The sequence below is a fragment of the Hyposmocoma kahamanoa genome, unplaced genomic scaffold (assembly GCF_003589595.1).
Source record: "Hyposmocoma kahamanoa isolate Upper Pololo Valley unplaced genomic scaffold, ASM358959v1 86, whole genome shotgun sequence".
Taxonomy (NCBI): Eukaryota; Metazoa; Arthropoda; class Insecta; order Lepidoptera; family Cosmopterigidae; genus Hyposmocoma; species Hyposmocoma kahamanoa.
The window spans coordinates 7,667,980-7,675,775 of NW_020654289.1; positions in this window are offsets into that span (position 1 = coordinate 7,667,980).

The window sequence follows — 7,796 nt, forward strand, 5'->3', positions numbered from 1 at the left end:
CCACGATGTTTGACCACCATAACATTAAATTATTTTTGTGAAATTACTACACTAGTTTGGTATAGCAGCAGCTTGGCGTCCACTACTTGTGACGCGGTTAACAACAATAACTCCTAGGCCACAATAATCTACTTATATCTATCATCTATACGATAAGAAGCTTGAAATATATCTCTTTTTCTATTTCTTCTTCCAGTTTTATATACACAGGCTGTCCTACGGCTACGCCATGGCGAAAATTTGTATTTTGTGATGAAAAACTGTGTGCAATGAACTATTTTAAAAGGCGATCGATTCGCTGGTCACCCCTGGGGTATTAACATGTTCACAGTTCACCATATAAAGGCCGAAATCTAACCCCATAACATAAGTCCATCGGAATTTCGCATTATATAATAATATAATATATTTAAATTATTTTGTTATTACAATTATTAATATAAAGATTGAACACTAACAAAAAAATCCTTCGATCTGGCTCTATTTGAACAAACATCTTCCAGCAAACCGTGCCAATGTGCCAACTAAGCCATGGAACGAACTAGCGGACGTCACGATGTCTTCTTTGCTTGTTGCAGATCCATGTTTGTGGTTTTTAACGAACTTTTTGTCGTAGCGCCATCTATGAGAAATCTACTTATTTTGTTATTTTTGAAAAATTACACTTCCTATAAATACTACCCAATCCACAAGTTTAGAAAAAACGGGGCGTTAATCTGCGAGTCCAGGCAAAATATTTGACATTGAAGTAGTTGCGACGCCGTACGGTATGCGTGGACTTGAGACGCCATGGAATCATGGGCTGTGAACGTGTTAAAGTGACATACATTTATTATTTTCTTCTAATTACTTCATATATATTTCTGCTAATACCATGAAAACGGTAGTAAGTGAACAAGGCTTTCCATCAAAAGAGCACTTAAGTACCATTAATAACCTAATTCTTTATTTCTTCTCTCGCATTAACTGGCTCGATTGCCTGGCATTTCTGAAGGGTACCGAGCACTTGTAATTACTTAATGTATTTGTATTGTATGTTTATTATTCATTCATTCTATTGTTAAGGCAGTGGAAAGACACTAAATATTCATTACGCATTTGACAAAAATGGTATTTCACTCAGTCAACTTTACTGTTTGGACGTTTAACCTTATCATATGTTTCATAGAATTGAATGTAATTTAACGCACATACTCAACGAAGCGCCGCACTAGGGAAACCCTGTGTCGCGGGTGCCATGGACACACACATAGACAACCACAAATTACACCCAAACAACTCTCGTGAGAAATAAATATAGGCTATACAACTATTTCTCCCGGCCCGGGAATCGTACCCGGGACCTCTGCGTGGCAGTCCGGCATGGTAACCGTTCGGCCACAGAGGCAGTTTAGTAGCAGAAAGCTTGAATAGCTAGAGTTCAAAGACTTCGTCCAGGGGAGTACTGCCACCTTACCTATTCCTGCGGCCAAGCAGTAATGTGAGCCTTGATGTGGGTACTGTTGAAAATACACGCACATGAGACTTGTCAACTTATCTATAAGGGTGACGGGCATAGTGGTAGTGCCCCTCAAATCTTTGCGATCTAAAATTCTGAGTGGCACTGCAACTGTTATGGACAGGCGTGTCGTTTACCATCAGTCACGCGACTTATTCGTGCCGTCTCTTGGTATCATAAAAAATATATGTAAATCTGAAGTATGACACTGGGCGTGTTGTTGATTGCATTGATTTCGTTGTAAGTTTAATTTTGACCTGACTATAGCTAACCAATAAAATGCCATTTAGTTTCTTTAATATACTTAAGCGTGTAAAAAAGCATTTTAGTTGAATTTTTTGCACGTTTCATTATCTGGATGTTCCTACGTGAAATTGTTTATGGGTACCATAGATTCATTGTTTACGTCCTAAATAAACACATCGTAAACAAAATGTTTCGTTAAATTCCTCATATTTTCCAAATCATCGCTTATTATTTTTTATAGCCGAAGCTCGTAACGAATTGCTCTTTTTTAGTATTAATAAAACCACTTTCCTCGAGGCCTCTGTAAAAAAGTCAAGTGTGAGATGATCACACAATGTAGTGGGACCGATAAATATAAAAATCACACACAGTCCTGGGACAAATATTTAAATAACATTCCAAATAATTTGCAACTTGAAGTACAATATGAAGAAATGCTTAGAAATGTCATATGGGCATTACGTAAGTAGAAGACGATTACATATACAATTATTGCAGAACTTTTACATTAAAATTCAAAAGCACAAACGAAAATCTATTAAAGAAATATTGATAAAAACATCAAGCATTCTCTTTGTGAGACAAGGATCACTAAAACCGGCGGGAGTTACATCACATAACTTTTTAATATCATTGTTTTTGGACTCTCAAGTACCGATAAAGGAATTATGATTGGTTTGTTATCGTATTTGCTGTGCTTTATTATGTTTACTTTGTGCATGCTTTATTGGCGTTCTTTCAGCGGCGTGTCAAGGCCTCTTATTGAGACTTTATTTTATGTTATAGCCGTCAGGTTTGGAAGGTAGATAGCGATTTATTGTTGTTTTAAAAAGTTTACGTGGATACAGTGATGATTATACATTTATGTGAAAATAAACTGCGTATGGAAGTGAACAATTTATAAGAAGTGTGGCCAATTTTTTCAGAAAATGCTGTTAAGTGAGTGATGACTGAGAAGACGGAAATGTTTCGTCAAATGTATCGGTCCTCTGAGTATTGAGCCAGCTCAGACGAGGTGCTACCTTTACATTAATTTAGGTGGGTATTTTCGAAGATTCTAGACTATATGTCCCATTTCACATCGTGTCTTCGTGCCCTAACATCTGCACGCTTGAGGATTTAATTTATTTTTTAATAGTTATAATTATTTATACAAAGATCAAACACTCAGAAAAAATTCCTTCGATCCGGCCGGATTCGAACCGACATCTTCTAGCATACCATACCAACTAAGCCACGGAACAAACCAGCGGACCTCACAAATTTTTCTATGTGCTTATTGTCGTGTCTTTGTATTTGGTTTTTCAACGTCTTTTTCTATGAAATCTATCAATCAATCTATGAAAGTATTTCGTCACCCATTTAGATACCTTTACAGCTACCAGCCCCGGCTAGAGATGTCGCTATTCACTGTATTTAATTATTTTTTATTTAGTCATTTAATCACGTCACATGACCCATATAATATACATGGCGTCTCACGGCTATGCCACACGGAGGGAAAGTACCTTAAATACCATAGATAGAAAATTTTACTGATAAAAGGCTTCATTTTAATTTTGTAAATAATTCAATTTCAATTCATTGAACTCGACTGCTACGAAAAACAACGTAAATTTGTGTTTACATACAAATACATTAAACTTTAGAGATATTTATATTCATTTTCATATTTACTTTTTCAACATTAAACGTCATCTTGGACTTTCCGTAATACAATTTTGAATGTGAAATTCTAATTGTAATAACTGCCTCCGTGGCCGAACGAGAACGAGAAGGGTACAAACATTGTAGTTAGACACGAAAAATTGAATCTTGTGGAAACAGTTGTCTTACTAGGTATATCGTTAGATGCTAAATTGCAATGGGGCCCCCATTTAAGTAAGTTATCAAAACGACTCGGCTCTGCAGTGTACGCGATTAAAAAAATACGGAACTTTCAGACGTCGAAACCGCTAGATTGGTTTACTTCAGCTACTTTCACAGTATGTCATTACATACGGCATTTTGCTTTGGGGTAATGCCGCCGTATCAATAGAATCTTTGTCCTGCAGAAAAGTGTGGTTAGAGCAATATAAAATCTGGTCCCCTGAGTATCTTTGAGAGATAAGTTTAAGGAAATTAACACTCTTACACTAGCCTCACAGTACATTTATGAAAATGTAATCTATGTTAAGAGGAATAGTATCGTCTTTAAGAAAAATAGTGACAGACATAATATTACAGTCAATTCGGGTAACTTTGAATCGTGGTGTAACTTTGAACGTAGTTGCGTAAAAGATTTAAAAATTTATTTTATGTATGGCGATCTTTTATTTTTAGTATTGAAACTGTGTAAATCGGAACAAAATTGTTAAACTAAAGTTATGAAAGAAAAAAGTAATGTTAAATTGTATTTTTTTTAACTTTCGCGGTTTTTTCTTAGCGAAAGTAGTTTGGTGTGATTTGTTGCTCAGTTTTAGAATCGGAATTAAATATATAAATCTGAATATTGACTGGTAAGTTTTGGTTTCCACACTTAAGTAGAGGTTTATATATCGCTTTTTTAAAGAATAATTTAATTTGGTTTTGTATTTACGCGTAAAACGAATTAGTTTTTGACGACGTTACCAAACAGAGAAATTTGGGTAACTTTGAATGTGTTTGACTGTGTTTTTAGAGAAGAGGGTAGTCTGTTTCCAGGGAGAGTTCTAAAAGTTACTCCTTTGGAAATTACTGTCTCAGTGCTCCAAAAATGCTTTTTAGGAGGTGGGTCTTGGCCCTATAACTTTGAGACATGTCAAGTTAATAAAGCCGATATTGTGAATATTATAAAAGAGCAACAGCTATCTAAAAAAGGCGGCCGAATTTATATTGATGACAACATTTTATTCAAAGAGTGGGGTGAATAGATTTTTGTTATGTATATACTTTGCCTAAAATAATTGTTATAGGTGATTCATTTTGATCTCGTTTGATAGCTAAATAAGCGTAGAATTTATTATTAAACAGAAAATTTTCATTTTTATTCGCATTAATTAAAAAAATCTAAAAAAAAAACAAGTTTTTCATTTCAACTAAATTAGTTCGTCTCGTTTTATTATGGCAATACCAAGTCAAATGTCGTTTTTGAACGCACTGTCAGGAATATTTGGACAGATTCACATCTAAAAAATATGAATATGTCGTGTAATCTTACACAAACTGTAAAATATCTAGAAAATATACGGTTTCCATATCGAAGGCTAATCTTATTCAAAGTTACCCAAAATTCAAGGCAACTTTGAATGTGACTTTTGGAGCAAATCTAGAACAATTTTGTTGAATAATTACTAAATTCCGTCTATAAGAACGAAAAAAGGGCTTAAAAGAACACTATTCAGTTAATAAAGTAATTGTTAAGAAACATAATTAAATTTGAAATTATTAGAAAAACGCAAAAAATGTTCAGTTACCCGAATTGACTGTAATACGAGGAATAAAAATAAACTAGCTGTTCTTGATAGTTGTCTTCACAAAGTCGAACAATCATTTAAGGGGCAATGTATACGCTTTTTAACAAGATTCCGGTTGATAGACAAAATTTGCCTTTCACGAGGCTTAAAACTATAGTGAAACAAAAAAAAACTTTATACTAAAGGTTATTATACAATTTCTGCGTACTTGGATGACAAAAATCCGTGGTAGTAAGTCGTTTAGCTCATGGAGGTAGAAAAAAAAAATATTGTAAATATTGAATGTGTACAAATGTTATTCATAAAGAGCAACCCCTAGAGTTTCTTGCTCATTCTTCTCAGGGGAATCTGCCTTACGAATGAGCGGTAGAGTTTAACCATTGTGACGATTTCAAGTGTAATAATGCTTACCTATGAAATAAAGATTATTTTGAATTTGAATTTGAACGGTTACCATGCCGGACTGCCACGCAGAGGTCCCAGGTTCGATTCCCGGGCCGGGATAAAGATTTGTATGGCCTACACTTACTTGTCTCGTGAGTTTGAGTGTCATTTAAGGTTGTCTATGTGCGTGTCCCTGGTACCCGCGACACAGGGTTTAGGGCCATGTTGAGTGTGTGCGTTATTATAAAGAAAATATTATAAATAAAGGTATCTGTTTAAACCTGAATGTGTAATGATTGACAAATTTATCTGAAGTTGTCATTTTTATATTATTTTTACAAAACTGATCAAATCTTCAAGAAGAATGTATGAAAGATACGCTCATAGAAATAACTAACAATTTTAGCGTATTTAAACCCTTATCTAGATCACATTATGTTCCGATTTTATTTGTCATGGCAACTTTATTTCCCCATATGCCACAGCAGCAAAAACATAGTAAATATAAATAGGATAATATTTTTTTTGATAATAGTACTTTATAAATCCCTACTTACAAAACGAGGAAATTGAAAAAGCACAAAGAGCACAAAAGGTCAGGTCGGTGCGGCATTTTTAAAATTCGGCTTTGAGAGCTCCTAACGAAATGGAGGGGAAAATCCGAAATGAAAAGATATTCACACACCGCTGCTATCAGGTGTATGTGGTATTAGCTTTTTGATTAGTTCCTTTGCGTTTTACAATTTTACATTCGAGTGAGGCTTTTATTAGCTAAGAATTATGAGAAAATTATTTTAAATATTTGCTTACATATTCTCTTGTCCAAAATACAGTGTCTCAAGGCAAAGCTTTGACCAGTTGTCTTTGACCAGTGCGTGTTGCCAGGGACGACTTACGGCACTGAGACGTGATCACTTACACGCGGTCGGTCGTTGACCTTGAGGCCCATCCTCATAAGAAGGCTCAAAGTCATCCAAAGGAAAGTACTATGTTCGGAGTTTCACTGCGAGATCGAATCAGTAGTGAGGTTATCCACAAGGGAACCAAAGAAACCGACATAGGGCAAAGAATTGCAAAACTTACGTAACAGTGGGTGGGGGCACTTTGCTCGCAGAACAAATAGCCGATGGGGCCAAAAAGTTTGCGAGTGGTGACCACGTACCGGGGGCGAGGGCTGCTTACAAGGTGGATCGATAACATGGTGAAGCTTGCGGGAATCCGCTGAATGCAAGCAGTACAAGACCAGTCTTTGTGTGTGTGTATGGTCGTTCAGCGGTGGACATTCTAGGTAATTTTCTTGCAGTTCGATAGTATTCGTAGAACATGACCGACAAAGGTGAAGATTTCTCAAGTGGCGATCACTCGAAGACGCAGAGTGAGCAGCCCATCAACAAGGTGGACCGACAACCTGGTTAACCACCTTAAATATTTCTGCCATCAAGCAGGTATGTAAGGGTAAGGGTGCTGGCTAAATTATAGGCACGCGGGACTTGTCTTCAGATCTTCGCGATTTAAAGCTCTGAGTGGCACTGCACCTGTTATGGATAGGCGTGTCGCTTATGCGCATGACTTGTTCGTCCCCTCACTTGGTGTGATAAAAAAAAGATGCTGGTATCCGCCGAATGTAAACAACATTAGACCAGCTAGCGTCTGATCGTAGATCTGCGTCATCTGGCTTGTAAACTAAATATTACTTTTCTTTGAACCAATTTTTCAAGAAACAAATAAGCGCATTAATTTTTCTTCTAATTAATTTGTTTCAGCTGCATGTCCACACGTCGAATAAACTTATTGTGTACCGTGGGCGAGTTTCACACGCGATCCTCTAATCAAGAAAAGCGCCGTGCGAGCCCGTCGCGGCCAATTATACCCGCTGTCTGATACTTCGTGCAAGACGCTTACTACACTGTATTTTTATTTAATCTACTTAACTTACCTCCAACTATATTTAAGAATTAAACATGTTTCTGCTGATAGTGTTTCTTATATTCTATCAATCTTTTGTTTCTTCGAGGCTCATTTTTTTTTAATAATCTCGAGCTTTCATAAAGAGTAACATCAATCGAATCAAACGTATGCTTGTGTACGCCTTACTTTATAAAACTCAATATACTTACTTCAACGTGCTTATACATTTTTTAAGCCTGTCAATTTGTTAAAAAGCAATACAAACTTATATACTCCATTAGTCAAAGTCAAAGTCAAAGTTTATATTTGCATGAATACATAAAAAT